This window comes from Odocoileus virginianus, chromosome 12 (genome assembly GCF_023699985.2).
Source record: "Odocoileus virginianus isolate 20LAN1187 ecotype Illinois chromosome 12, Ovbor_1.2, whole genome shotgun sequence".
NCBI lineage: Eukaryota > Metazoa > Chordata > Mammalia > Artiodactyla > Cervidae > Odocoileus > Odocoileus virginianus.
In genome coordinates, this window is record NC_069685.1 from 66156932 (window position 1) to 66171784 (window position 14853).

The following is a 14853-nucleotide window of genomic DNA, read 5'->3' on the forward strand; positions in this document are numbered from 1 at the left end:
GACCAGTTTTTGTGAAAACCTTACATACCCTAAGTGTACTTGCTCAAGCCCACCTCCCCAAATTCCTTGAAACTAGTCTGGACAAGGTAAGAGATACGATCACAGTTAACCCATGATTCATGTGTCATAAGACTAGATAAACAGTGGATATTTATCAACAGGCCTGTGGTCATATCCCAGTAAACATAGTGGAATTTACCACTTTCTTCTGTTACAGAGATAATTAGCACATTCTTTTAGGCAACAGAGAGTCCAAGTCCAAGTCCTGAGGCTCTTTTATCCGGGGCGGTCTGGTTTCCCATTGGCTTGCCATTTCTATAAACATCGGGTACAAAGTTCAGAGTCCACTGGGAGGGTGACCATGCGTGTAGCCTAAAGTTTGCAGCCTGGCCTGAGACGGAGTCCAGCTCTGTCTGTTCCTCCTTCAGCCTCAGCACATCCTGTGAGGGGATCTGTCTGAGGGCCGCCTCCATGCTGGTCTCACATCCACTCTGTGTCAACTCCATGGATCCCCTGAGAATCACGAGATGAGAGACTGTCCCCCAGGCTCACACCCTCTGGATGTAAATGGGAATCCCTGATGTACATATAACCACAGTGTAAAATCATTCGCATCACTAGACAAGAGACTGACCTCTGATTTTGGTCCTAGGAAGCATTCTATAAGTCCCAGGGATGTCCTGTCTGAGAGAAGGGTCTGTGTTTGTCTGGTAACCTTGGACTGGTCAGTTGGGGTTCAGGTAGGCAACTCTGGGTCAAGTACAATTGGGTGCTAAACACAGAGATGATAATTACAAATAATAATAATAAAGCAAAAATTGAAAGTCGTTCAGTTCAGTTCAGTTCAGTCGCTCAGTCGTGTCCCACTCTTTGCAGCCCCATGAATCGCAACACGCCAGGCCTCCCTGTCCATCACAAACTCCCAGACATTACTCAAACTCATGTCCATCGAGTCAGTAATGCCATCCAGCCATCTCATCCTCTGTCGTCCCCTTCTCCTCCTGCCCCCAATCCCTCCCAGCATCAGGCTCTTTTCCAATGAGTCAACTCTTCGCATTAGGTGGCTGAAGTATTGGAGTCTCAGCTTTAGCAACAGTCCTTCCAATGAACACCCAGAACTGATCTCCTCTAGGATGGACTGGTTGGACCTCCTTGCAGTCCAAGGGGCTCTCAAGAGTCTTCTCCAACACCACAGTTCAAAAGCATCAATTCTTCGGTGCTCAGCTTTCTTCATAGTTCAACTCTCACATCCATACATTGTTATGCCCGATGTCCGAATCCCTGAGCGGGAAGAGAGAAGGCTTCCAAGACAATGCAACTCGCATAAAAGGGAACTTTATTGCTGACTCGAGTCAGGGCTCCTGCCGCACGTCCAACACAGTGGTACGGGGTCAGAGAGCCCCAGCTGTTACCAAATTTATAAGGTGTGCATAAGCAGTTGGTAGCTGGCTTAAGCGGATTGGTTACATGTTTGCAAAGTAATCTTATTGGCCCAAACCTTCGTGGGCTTTTTTCAAACTTGGGCGTTCACAGGCTTTTCAGCTTTCCCCTGATAGGTTCCCTTTTTCTTACTAGGCGCATGTTGATTGGCTGGCTCCAGGTGGCCTGATAATCATGTTACCCTGGAAAACCAGGCCTACTCCTAATCTAGGCTGCCTGTCATGGTGCAGCCTCACAACATGACCACTGGAAAAACCATAGCCTTGATTAGACGGACTTTGTTGGCAAAGTAATGTCTCTGCTTTTTAATATGATATCTAGGTTGGTCATTACTTTCCTTCCAAGGAGTAAGCGTCTTTTAATTTCATGGCTGCAATCACCATCTGCTTCATTGACAGTTATTAGTACTTATCAATCCTGGTCTTGGGTCTGTTAAGATACTTTATATTAATACTACTCTACTTCTATCTATGTGTATAATTTAACATTTCCCTCAGTCCAAAAACAGTAAAAGTTTCCAAGGTCATCTTCTGCTTTATGCCACTTTATATCCACTGTGTCATTGAGACCTGGTGAGCTTGTGTTTTGAAGTCACAGCTCCTCAAAGCCTCGTTCCCATTACTACTGCAGATAATGAGCAGATCTGCTTGGCACGCAGATCTGTTCAGTCACCAAGTCCGAGTCCCCATTTGCAGGTGACTGAGCAGAACCCCAGGGACAAGGCAAGCATGTCTGCGCTCCTGTCTCCTGTTTGTGACTGTGGGGCCAGTGAGGACATGAGACTGACCCCCGCCCCCCCAGGTCAACAGTGCTGAATACCAGGTGGGCACAGGCGGTGGCCCTGCAGTCACCCGCTCCCTCTCTGTTGACTGAGGCCAGGGAGCCCAGGGTCTGAGCCCACCCACTGCAGCACAGCAGCCCCCTCAGCCTGACTCCCCTCCCTGAGGGCAGCAGCCCAGCAGAGCGTGGTTTCACACCCACCCGGATGGAAGAAGCTGCCGACAGTCGACAGTCGTTGCCCCACGTCCCCAGGTCAGAGTCAGCAGCTCAGAGAACTGGGGCCAGTGCCCCCTTTGCTGGGTCACCGGTCAGTGAACACACACCTCTGATCTTCTGCTGCAGGAGGCTCTCCAGATAAAAAGAAGAAGAAATGGGAATCACAGTTTCTTTAGGGAATATGCTATGCACAGGCCTGTGCTATAATAACCAGGGCCTCTTTGACAAATAAGCATGACTTTCTCATCACCCCCAGGTGAAGGGCTGGGAGTAGTTAAAAGTACATCGTGGAAAGACATCTTGAAGTACTGATGTGACTGATGGAAAACCATTAGTGACTGTTCCCATAACCAGAGCCTTGAGGGAGTTGCTGAGAAAGGGCGTCACTAGCCGAAGGGCTAAACAAAGTCATGAAAGGCCTGAAGGTTTGACATTGAGGACTGTGCATTCTATATCTTTATCCCCCATCTGAGATTGTAAAGAACAGATATCTCTAAAGCACGATTAAGGAAGTAGAAGTTAACAATAAAAGGCATGCAAGGATTAGGATCTTGGCTTTTCCCTGTGAATGGCATCAGACCCCTGATCCCCACTTTATTTCTGAGTCTTATTTTCCCTTATTCTTCTGCAGCACCACTCCCTCAGATTGGTTCGTTGTTGGGCTGGTCCAAACAAGTTGCTTCATGTAATCTCCCCAAAGTCCAGGACCTAGTAAAAAATATCACTGCTATCAAGAACCAGGAAAGTAAGTAATGATGGGAAAAGAGACTTACATAGACATCAATGCTGAGGTGACTCAGATGATGAAATCAGGTGACAGATATTTTTAGTGAACAACCATCAAATCTATTTGATGAGCAAGTATAAGCACTTTTGGGAAAAGGGAAAAGGAAATAAATGCAAAAAATACAGTTCAGAGAACAAAGTGGGGCTTTTCCCTCATAGCTCAGTCGGTAAATAATCCGCCGGCAATGCAGGAATCCGCCTGCAATGCAAGAGACCAGGTTCGATTGCTGGGTCTGGAAGATCTCCTGGAGAAGGAAATGGCAACCCACTCCAGTGTTCTTGCCTGGAGAATCCCGTGGACAGAGGAACCTGGCGGGCTACAGACCACGGGGGTTGCTAGATTGGACTCACGGCTTACCAACTAAACCACCACCACCATGAGAACAAAGTAGGCAGAAACATAGAAATTCATCAGGTGAAAGTAAAAAAGAAATTCATTTGTTGAAATAAAAGACATGTGATACTTATGGTTGTTTAATTAATTTGTTCATGGTTGGAGTATTTCATGACCTGAGAACAGGCAGTCGCCCCTCCTTCTTCGCTCTTTCCCCACCATGGTCATTCCCCGCGCGCGTCACCAGGGGGCGCTGTGCACGTGCTCAGAACGGGCAAAGCCTGAACACACCAGAAGGGCCCCTGACTGGGCGAGTCCCCAGGCTCAGTGGCCCGAGATGGACGTGACAGCAGGTGCTTCCTCTCCGGGGACAGACTCAGGGCCCTGAACCCCCCGGCCTCCTCCTGGGAGTGAAGCTGCAAAGGGGGCCCATGAGTGAGACCTGGAGGGTCTGGGCTCAGGCGGTAATCAGGCCCCACCGTCTTCCCCAGGAGCAGAGGAGGGGAGGCGCTCCCGGATCCCGGCCCCATGCAGCCCTCAGTTCCCCTCCGTCTCCTCCTGCTCCTCCTCAGCGCTTCCCTAAGAGCCTCCGTTCCCTCCCCTCCCGCTCTGATTCATGGCCTTCCTCCCCAGTCCTGGGCTCCCTTCTTTCTACAGCCCTCCACCCCGTGACCTCCTCCAGCCTGATCAAGCTCACTTTGTCAGAAGGCCATGGACGTGTTTCCAGAGCTTCCTGAACGGGACGCTCACTCCCTCCTCCTCCCCTTGAGCCGGGCTGACATCTCCCTTCTCCAGAAGCCTCAGGTCCCAGACTCCCAGCTGCGGGTCCTCTCGGTGTCCCTGGGAACCTCAGGACAGACCCAGCTCAGGCCACCCTCCCAGATGTGATGCTGAGCCCTGGGCGACACACAGAACCCAGGGAGGTGTTTGCTAGGTCAGAGGGCGGGGGCACGTTCGTCTGAGGGGCCCTTTGTCCTGGGGGTGGGGGCTGAGAGACGGGCAGTCGCGGCCTCAGCACAGCTCTGGGGCGGCTGGCCTCCCCTGCAGTCCTGACCCCCTCCTTCACTGCAGAGGTCAGGACAGCCCTCAGCACCCTGACGCCCCCTCCCTCACCGCTCCCACCACGTGCAGGAAACGTGCCTCCCTGTCCTTCCTCGGGACATGAAGGGTGTCTGGGATCTCAGGGTCCCTCTTCCAGCCTGAGCTGACACAGCCGCCCTCTGCCTCTGCCCCCCTGGGAGCCTCGGCCAAGCTCACCTGCACCCTGAGCAGCGGCTTCAGCAGCTACTATGTGAACTGGTACCAGCAGGTCCCAGGGAGGGGCCCCCGTTTCCTGATGCGAGTGGGCACCAGTGGTGTTGCTGGATCCAAGGGGGATGGGATCTCTGACCACTTCTCAGGCTTGGGCTCTGGCCTGGAGGGTCCCTGACCTTCCAGAACATCCAGGACGAAGACGAGGCTGAATACATCTGTGGGGCAGCCCATGGCAGTGGGAGCAGCTTCGTGTAACCCACAGTGACACGGGCAGAGAAGTGAGACCAAAACCCCAGTGATGGCCCCTCCCCACTGCCCTCCCTTTGCCGGACCCACAGTTTAGAGGGTGTCTCCTGACCTGCCTTGAGAGTTTCCACCTCATCAAGTGTTTTCATAACTCGGCACCTATCTGGGAGGAAGGTCTGTCTTTGCACAACCTTCCTGGTCTTGGTCCACAGCAAGTGTTCCCCAGGTCTGTAAAATGTAAGCCAATCTAGACCAAATTTCAGTGACGCATGATGTCGTGAACTTCACAGCTGGAGAACAGGGCCCCTCATCCTGCACTGTGTCAGTCTGTACAGCATTCACTTCCCAGACGGCACTAGTGGCCAAGAACGTGCCTACCAATGCAGCAGGTGTAAGAGACGTGTGTTCGATCTCTGGGTAGGGAATATCCCCCAGAGACGGGTATGGCAACCTACTCCAGTATTCTTGCCTGGAGAACAGAGGAGCCTAGTGGGCTATAGTCCATGAGGTCACAAAGAGTCGCAAATGACTGAAGCGACTTAGCACACACAACATTCACTTAGCTGACCACTGGGGAAAATAAAAATCAAACGAATCCATCTGACAGTAGTTGGTATTGATTGCTTGGGTACACATGTGATATGCACTAAAGATTGTCCCAGGGAAAGTGATGGTATTGAGATCTTTACTGTCTTTTAGTGATGAAGTAAGATGAGGGTTAAGAGGAGTGGAAGATTGAAAGAGGGAAATCACACTGAAGTGGGTCGATCTTGGGTAAGAATATAGGGGATTCATGAGTCTGCTCCTCAAGGATTTTGGTAATTTCAACAGAATTTTTTACCCAGTGACAAATGTGTAAGAAAGAAAACCTCCATCTCTGTCTGCTATGATGTGTGTCTGCCCTGCATTAGCAGATCACCCAAGTGACCAACTTCTAAGCTTCCACCACATTCTCTAGGTCAAGCACTCTGCATGGAGGCTGGGACATCCCAGGGGCAGAGGAGGTGCCCATGGCCAGGAGGGGGTGCCATGCAAAGTCCCAGAGGGGGTGCCGGGCCAGAGAACAGGGAAACCTCTCAGGGATCCAGAGGACTGTGCAAACTGTCCTCCTGATGGGGGGGTCCCTATTCCCTTTGAGCTCTGTCCCCTGGGAGCTTCTGGTCCTAGTAACCTAGCCAACCAGTTCAAATTCTGGTCCCTCCTTCTCATCCATGTGGAGTCTTTGCCAAGTCTGGGTCAGAGAGAAGATGGGGAAATGTGAGTGAGGCGTCAGAATGTGTCTCCAAGTAGAAGTGGCTCCTGGGAGAGTCTGTGCAGAGACACAGCTGTAGGCAGAGGCCCCACAGGGTGACCTGTGTGAAGTTATGTGTGTGTGATGAGTATGTATTAGGATATTACAAATGTGTTTTTTGTTCCTGTGTTAATGTGGTTTTTGCTATTATTGATGTTCAATTTATGTTTTAAATGTCTTCCTATAAAGCAAACATATATGGAAACACTAACACTTGATCTGATAATGGAATTACTTTATTAACTTTTCTTTAGAGTATTTGGATCACTATTTAAGCAGAGTGATTTATAATCTTCCCACTTATGTGTTTTATTTTCAGGTGAATGTCCGCCAATTAAACTGCTTTCTCAAAGAACTAGGAAATTTTACATCTTTTGCAGTGTTTTATAAAAGAAACATACCAAGCAAATCTATGGGAACAAAGTAGTTGCTGGAGTTTGCTAGATATTTTATTAGATACTTCCGGTAATAAGTATATATTATGCCTTTTGTGGAGTAATTCAATGATAAAATTTCCCGGGTTTTCCTGAAAAAAAATAATCTCTTTACTTATATTTTCTACGAGACCAAAGTAGTACCTTCCTAGGAAAGTATGATGCAAAAGTGAAAGTCGTTCAGTCGTGCTCGACTCTCTGTGAAACCAGACTATACAGTCCATGGAATTCTCCAGGCCAGACTAGAGTGGGTAGTCCTTCCCTTCTCCAGAGGATCTTCCCAACCCAGGGATCAAACCCAGGTCTCCTGTGTTGCAGGCAGGTTGTTTGCCAGCTGAGCCACCCGGGAAGCCCAGGAAAGTATCGTATCCTGGCTTTTTCAATGGTTTCCCTGCAGCTCCTGCCCCGTCTCGCCCATGTCTGTGTCTGCAGGCTCCCGCTCCCACCCTGTGCTGACTCAGACTGCCTCCCTCTAGGCATCTCTGGGAGCATCAGCCAGACTTCCAGACTGCACCCTGAACAGTGGGTCAATGTCGGTGGCTAGCAAAGGTCCTACTTCCAGCAGAAGCCAGGGAGCCCTCCCCGGGACCTCCTGATGTTCAAGTCAGACTCCAATAAGCCCAGGGCTCCCGGGTCCCCAGTCACTTCTCTGGATCCAAAGATGCCTCGGCCAATGCAGGGCTCCTGCTCATCTCTGGGCTGCAGCCTGAGGATGAGGCTGATTATAACTGTGCTACCGTTCACCAAAACACTGGTATTTACAAGGTGCTTCAGACCCACAGCGGCCCTGTGCCCTCCCTCATGTGGCTGTCACTGCTGTTCTGCCTGGCCCATGTCTAACTCCAGTTAACCTGCTATGGCCACTTCTGAGCTCCCTGAGAACAACAGATCTGACCTGTCATGTACTGCCCCTCATCTCAGATCTGAGACTCACCAGGGCTCTTGATTGCTCAGACTGTCACGTTTTGACACATCTTCCTAATCAGAGATAAAAACCCCGCAGTGGAGATGCTATAAGTGGCAGAAAGAGGCTGATTCCTGCTCTGCTTCACTCAGACCCCCAAAAATTAATAATGCAAATATCTGTGTAAAAATTAAGTTTTACTTACTAATAAAAATTTTCAACAGATTCACCTTGTGTCATTTGTTTAATGTTTTCTTAATAAGAAAATAAACTTACAAAGATAATTATATTTCAGATATGAAACTCTTGTCAATGAAAAATTGAAATAAGCATAGATTCCCCTTCATTTAAACTCATGCACGTATTTAAAGTAATGACCTTAAATTTTCACTAATCCATTAACATATTTTCATACATTTACTATCTCAGGGCATTCCCAAGTGGTCCAGTGGCTAAGACTCCACGTTCCCAGTGCAGTCAGCCTGGTTTCATCCCTGGTCGGGGAACTAGATCCCACAAGCCACAATTAAGACACCACCCAGACAAATAAATAAATAACTAGTTTTTAAAAGTCTCAAAGTCACTCCTACAGTGTAACACACTCATGCAGTGGAGGACAAACTGCAGTCGGGCCATGCTTCTCCAAGCAAACTTTCCCTGAACTGTGTCTTCTCGAACCCACTGATTGGAACAATTCGTCCTAACAGCCACCACATATCAGGCTCCCTGGGAACACAAGTTGCTCAGAGCCCTTCAGAGTCTCAATAAAAGCTGCCATGAGTATTACAGCCCTGCTTCCTGCAGCCTGTGCCCTGTGCCTGCACGAGATATGCCTAGTAGGGGTCACTTCATAAGAGAGGACACAGTGATGGGGGTCCAGTGTGTGGAAAGCTTCACACACTTAAGGATCCAGACATTTAGGAATCCAGAGTCACATCCCTGACCTCTCCCCCTACACCTTCCCACGTCAACAGAGAAAAGCCCTCTCCTCCTCACGGCTGAGGGGACACACAGAGGCCGCCATGGAGGGGACCCACAGAGGAGGGACTCGCTATCCTGCCCAGAAGGGGACGGGCCTCCCCGGGCCCAGCACGGCCCTGACCTGATCCTGCTGTGAGAGGAACTTGGGCCCCAGACGCCCTCTCAGTCCCGACCCCGAGCAGCCCAGGGAGCCATGGACAGACTCGGCCTGAGGGGCCCGAGGGGAGCACACAGGGGGCCCCGAGGGCGCAGGGGACACAGAGGAGGCCCCCGAACTGGCTCTGAGGCGGGGACAGAGCACAGAGCTGGGCCAGGGGCTGTCCCTGAGGGCTCTGGTCACCAGGCCACAGGAAGCGTGTCTGGGCCTGGGCAGCAGGCGGCACGCCAGGACCATTCCTGAGGCGGTTAGTGGGCTGAGAGCTGGGCCCAGCCCCTGAGGTTGCCAGGCAACCACTGCTCCGGGCTCCTAGATGGGACCTCCCACCCCTGGGCCCCAAGAGCCCCGCCGCAGTCCACACCCTGCCCCCCTCAGGCACAGAGACCTGACCCGGGGCCCAGAGGTCATCAGAGCATTGTGGGAGTTGGGGGGGAGGACGGTCGTTTGCATGAAAGGACCCTCCCCCTCTCAGAGTATGAAGAGGGGAAGGAGCGGTGTGGGGACGCTCTGCTCAGCTGTGGGGCCACAGAAGGCAGGACGCCCTGACCGTGTCCACCATGGCCTGGTGCCCTCTGCTCCTCACCCTGGTCGCTGTCTGCACAGGTGACTGGATGGGGGGACAGGGGAAGGGTCTTGAAGACACACGGGCCGTGCTCTGTGCTTTCATGTCTGGACCCCAGAGTCACCATCTCTGTCTCTCCCCCTTCCAGGATCCTGGGCCCAGGCTGTGCTGACCCACCTGCCCTCTGTGTCCGGGTCCCCGGGCCAGAGGGTCACCATCACCTGCTCTGGAAGCAGCAGCAACATTGGGATATTGGGTGTGAGCTGGTACCAACAGCTCCCAGGATCAGCCCCTAAAACCCTGATCTATGATAGTAACAAATGACCCACGGGGGTCCCCGACCGATTCTCTGGCACCAAGTCTGGCAACACAGGCACCCTGACCATCACTTCGCTCCAGGCTGAGGACGAGGCTGATTATTACTGTGCATCTCTTGATTTCAGTCTTATTAGTCTCACAGTGCTCCAAGCCAGAGGGGAAGTGAGACAAAAACCTGCTGTCCTCCCAGAGTCAGGGCTCTGGGGGCAGAAACATCCTCTGCAAAATCAGCTGTTTTATTTTTCTGTTTGTCCTAAGCCCGGGATCAGAGTCACAGGAGGGAACTTGGTCCAGTAAAATCTGTTCACATCTTTCTTAATTCACCCCTTCTCCAGCTTTCCTTTGCAGCAACACATTATCTTGATTTTCTCAACTTGAGCAGAAATCCCTGGTGCCAGGGGCAGGTGCCCTGGGGTCAGAGTCCATGATGGGTCAGGTCAGAACCAGAGAAACACAGTACACTTCTGTCTGATTCTGGACTCATCAGAGCGTCCAGTATGTGTCCTGGTCACAGCAGCTCTCCTTCTCTCTGATGCTAGCAGTGGACCCTTGGGGATTCCTGCTCCATTTCAGATCTCGGGGTCTCTGCTCATTTTCCAGGTCTCAAATCTGGAGTTCGGGCTCCTTGGCCATCACTGGGCTGAGCTGATGCCAGGCTGCTGCTCCTGCCTTTCCTGTGACAGCCTCTCAGGCTTACCCAGAGCTCCAGGCCTGCGGGAACTAGACCAGAAATGGTATGGACTCCCTTCCATCTGGGGGAGGTGGGGCCGCCCAGCGGCTTCCTGCTCGGCATCTGGCTGGACCTGCTGCTGCTACTGTCACCCCGACTCCAGCTCATCCAGGGGTCTGCCTGGGCATGGAGCCTCCTCCTGTCCCCTCTGTCCTTGAAGGCCCTCCAGCAGCCCATTCCCAGGAGAAGGTCTCAAAGGAAACAGAAAGTTCATGTCCCCATTACTAGGGACACAGTGTCTCTTTGCTCTGAAGCTCAGGGGCTGAGATTGGGGTCTGGCTGAGGTCATCTCAGACCTGAACTCTGACTCAGGAGCCTTTAATTTCCATCACTGGGGCATCTGCCCATTCCCAGGAGTTTCTAGAGCTCTGACCCCTCTCATTGGCCCTCAACGTGAACACCTGTGCTTTTTCTTCACCGGTGAGATTCCTTCGGTTACTGCTGCACCAACGTGGGAGCATGTAAAGTGCATCTTACGTTTGGGTCTTTTGGAACAACTGCCTCTCCATGGCCCTCACTGCTAAGACCCACCATTGATTCTTCCTGTTCAATTTCTTTGTCTAACACTTGCCACATGATGTTGAATTGTTATGGAGATTAAGTTCACTTTGCTCCTCATTTGTGGAGTTTCCACAAATTATTGTCACCAGACACCAATATGAGAACAGTTGGTGCTTTTACAATATCACATATTAAGGTCTTGATACATTGATGACTTTTTTCTTAAAAAAAAAAAAAAAAGACATGTTCCATGCCTTTCCTTCCTTCAAAAGTAGTGGATGCAACCTGCAGCCATTTCAGTTCCTGAGATAGTCACGTGTCCCAGGTCACCCTTGGTGTGGTCATCTTACTGCCCAGGGGCTGCGGACACCACCTCACATTCCCACCTGCCCACTGCTTGTCACCTACCCCACAAACAGAAAAACCAGCACTCATCATGACACTATACCCGTTCTATGTAGGATCTCCCACAGGGTTATGAGAAGTAATGCTAGAAAACCTATCGTTTTCCAGTTACTAAAAATGAAGAAGCAAAAAGGGTACTTTTAAAAATTCAATTCATGATAGTATCAAAAAAATTAATACTTAGCAATATGATTAACCCAGGAGGTGAGAGGCTTATAAACTGAAAACAAGAAAACACTGTTGAGAAACTAACACAGATGTAAATAAGTGAAAGGAGCCCTGAGGTCACGGCGGGGACAACCTCATACCGTGAAGGTGACCTCAGCCCTGCCAGATCGATCTACATGTTCACAGCTGTTACCAAGTCCAAGCTCACTCTGCTCATCCCATGAGAGGCCAACGAATCTGAGAGGAGAGAAATACGACTTTATTCAGAGTCAGCTGACACAGAAGTTGGCAGACTAACGTCTCAAAATAACCATCTTCTTGGGGCCTGAATTCTAGGTCCTTGTACGGATGAGAGAAGGGGGAAAGTAAGGAAACAAAGTGATAAAGACCCTTTCATTCTTGCAATTATTCCCTAGAATGGCAAGCCTCAGGCAGGGGGATATGGTATTTCTTTTCTTACAGGCATTCACAGGTGGGCAGGGTCAGACTACCTCCCTGTGAGCTACACAAAGGTACTTTAGTTTAAGGCTCAGGCAGAGGGAGTAGGGTTCTCTGAAGCAGGCCACTGTGTATGACGATGATAACAAAAATGACAAAAACAAGGGTTAAATTCATAGAAACAGATCCAGCGTGGAGTCAGAATGAACCCTTCCTGGTTACACAGCCACCCCCTCACTTGCTCACTTTTCCCAGTTTAATCCCCAAAGGTCCACAGATCTCCACTCCCTGGGTCTCTGGAGAGAAGTTGGATAAATATCTGTTCTCTTGGACCTAGAGTGTAGATTCCCACCCCCTGGAATCTATTCCATAGCAAAGACAGGCATCAAAAGGCTCTGCCATGTGGGCTGAGGGGATCTGACGGGAAAAGCTGAGACAACAGCCACCACCACAGCAGTCAAACTCAAAGAGAACCAGGGAGAATGGGTATGAGGTCTGAGGCACGTTATCCTCTGAGAGCCTTACACCTTCTTACGTGGGTCAAGGTAAAGGTGGAAGGTAATGACCCAGACCCTGGAGGACGCAAACTCACATTTCAGGTGACCACGAAATATATGAGACGAGTCACCTGCAATCATTCCTTCTAATTCTCCCTTTTCTCTTAAGCCTGAAATCTGCCTTATCCTCAAATTTAATGCACACAAAATTGCACATTTTCAACTGTATCAGAGTAACTTTGCTTAATAGGCTCCAAATTTGATGTGTCAGACAAAGAGGAAGGCCTCAGACACAGAGGAAGAAAAGAACACAGTTACGAGCACACTGTGTGAAGCAGACACCTTAGCAGCAGCTCTGAAATGGACATGAAATTGTATGTCGTTTCACACGGAGGTAACAAGAATGTTGTGGCCATCTTCACAACTTACTGCACAAGTGTTCATCCTGAACCCCCTCACCTGCCCGTCACTGTCCTTCTGCTCCATGTAAGACCATTTAGAAGAAAGGGAATTTAGAACACTCCATGATGTACACACCAACTTGTTTAGACACAGGATCATTTTAATTTCTGATTTTGAGTCATGTGTTTTTCTATTATTTTCATCTGACATTTTGGAAGAATCTCAATGTAATGATTGCATTGTTAACTTTCTTCTAAAAATCTGCAGGTATATTGATGGTTGGTTTGTTGATGGTTTCCCTGAGCACAGGATAGCTATCTCCCCACGCCTGGGGCGGGTGTGAGTGTCGACTCCCCCAGCCCTGGTGCACTGGATGGTGCCTGGCAGCGGTTTCACAGCCCGTGTGGTGGGGAGACCCCGTCCCTTCACAGAGCAAATATGACTCTCTGGTTTCCTATTGGGTTTCCTGCTGGAGGAAGCAGGACCCTCCTCACACGGAGCAGGAAGTGATTCCACTGGGGAGGGAAGAGAGGTTTACAGTCATGGGGGCAGCGTGGTGTTGGGGTGAACAGGATCGCTGGGGCAGGAGGGGGAGCACATCCATTTATCACTCAGCTTCACATTTGCAGGGAAGGATTCAGGTTTGAGAAACGAAGGACGTGGGGGTAGGGGCCTGATTAGGGGAAGGCTGTCTCCCCATCACTCAGGGTCTCCTCCGCATGCTGTCCCCACGCTGGGTGAGGTCCAGCATCTGCCTCCTTCAAGAAGCACCCCTCAGGGGACATCAGGTGATCTGGGCAGGGACAGGAGCAAGTGATGTGCATTGGATGAGAGGCATGAAAAGGCCCAGGACCCCACCTCCAGCTCAGGGGGCTGAGGAGGGACCCCACCATGGCCTGGATGGTGCTTCTGCTCAGGCTCCTCACTTATGGCTCAGGTCAGGGGCCGGGACTCTGCATCCTTGGGGCACCTCCACGCAGGGTCTCAGAGTCCTTGTCTCCATAACAACCCCTGTCTCTCTCCTGTCGCTTTTAGGGGTGGATGCTCAGATTGCACTAGGTCTAGGAGCCGTCACTCTCAGTGTCTCCAGGAGGGACAGTCATCCTCACCTGCGGCCTTAGCTCTGGTTCAGCCTACTCTCCCACCCAACTGGAACCAGCAGCCCCCAGGCCAGGCTCCCCAAATGCTTATCCACAGCCCAGCGGCCGCCCCTCTGGGGTCCCCGGTTGCTTCTGGCTCCATCTCTGGGAACAAAGCTCTCCTCACCATCACAGGAATCCAGTCTGAGGATGAGGTCAATTGTCCTCTGTGTTCTGTGTATGGTTCGAGGTAATCACAAATGCCCAGTGATGTAAGCCCATGGAGAAGTGCCAACAAAACCTTCTCATGTGCTCAGAGGACTCAGCCCTTAGGGACAGGAGGGTTGCTGATTAGAAAAACAGAACAAACTAAATCCAAAGCTAACAGAAGGAAGAAAATAATAAATATTAGCATAGAGAAAAACAACTACCAGGGAAGCCCAGAGAAAAACAAAATAGAAAATGCTAAACAGTAGAGAATCAAACAAAACTGAGCAGGTTCCTTGAAATTATATATTTAGTTAGGCAAGCTAGCGTTAGTCGCTCAGTTGTGTCTGACTCTTTGTGACCCTATGGACTGTAGCCTGCCAGGTTTCTCTGTCCATGGGATTTCTCAGGCAAGAATACTGGAGTGGATTGCCATTTCCTTCTCCAGGCAAAGGTCAAGGTCCTGAACTTCAAGTTAATGCTATAATGGATAAAATCTTTGAAAGCATTGGCAGGAAAATGCGTTTTGGACAGAGACGTATGTAAACAATTTGTGGCCATGTGTGTACCACGTGGTTTGAAATTATGTCCACAAATCCTTTCCTTCAAGGGCGTACCTTATGCTCCCTTTCACATGTGGGCTGGACTCAGCAGCTCACTTCTAATGTTAGAATATTGGAGAAATGAAAATGAAGTGTCTGAGACTAGGTCAGCCTCCTTGCT